Below are 303 nucleotides of genomic sequence, written 5' to 3'. Positions count from 1 at the left end.
AAAACACTACTTTCTTTGGGCAGTCCCTAATGTTCTCATCTCTATTTCTGTTTTAAAACTTCACCTGTCCTCTTTCCTCAATCTTCTCTGTCTCACTACTCCAATTTCTGCATATCTCTCTTAACACAAGTAAGTTGCTATATATTAGTATTCTTTAAGTCCACGTAGCACATCTTTAAATCCAACATGCAAAAGCTGGACAGTGAATAAGGAAGACTGTAGAAGACTTGATGCTTTAGAGTTATGGTGTTGGAGGAGAATATTGTAAGTGCCATGGGCTGCCAAAAGAACCAATAGATCCAT

Source organism: Chrysochloris asiatica, unplaced genomic scaffold (genome assembly GCF_000296735.1).
Source record: "Chrysochloris asiatica unplaced genomic scaffold, ChrAsi1.0 scaffold00234, whole genome shotgun sequence".
In the NCBI taxonomy this organism is placed as follows: Eukaryota; Metazoa; Chordata; class Mammalia; order Afrosoricida; family Chrysochloridae; genus Chrysochloris; species Chrysochloris asiatica.
Note: the sequence above shows the minus strand (reverse complement) of the source record.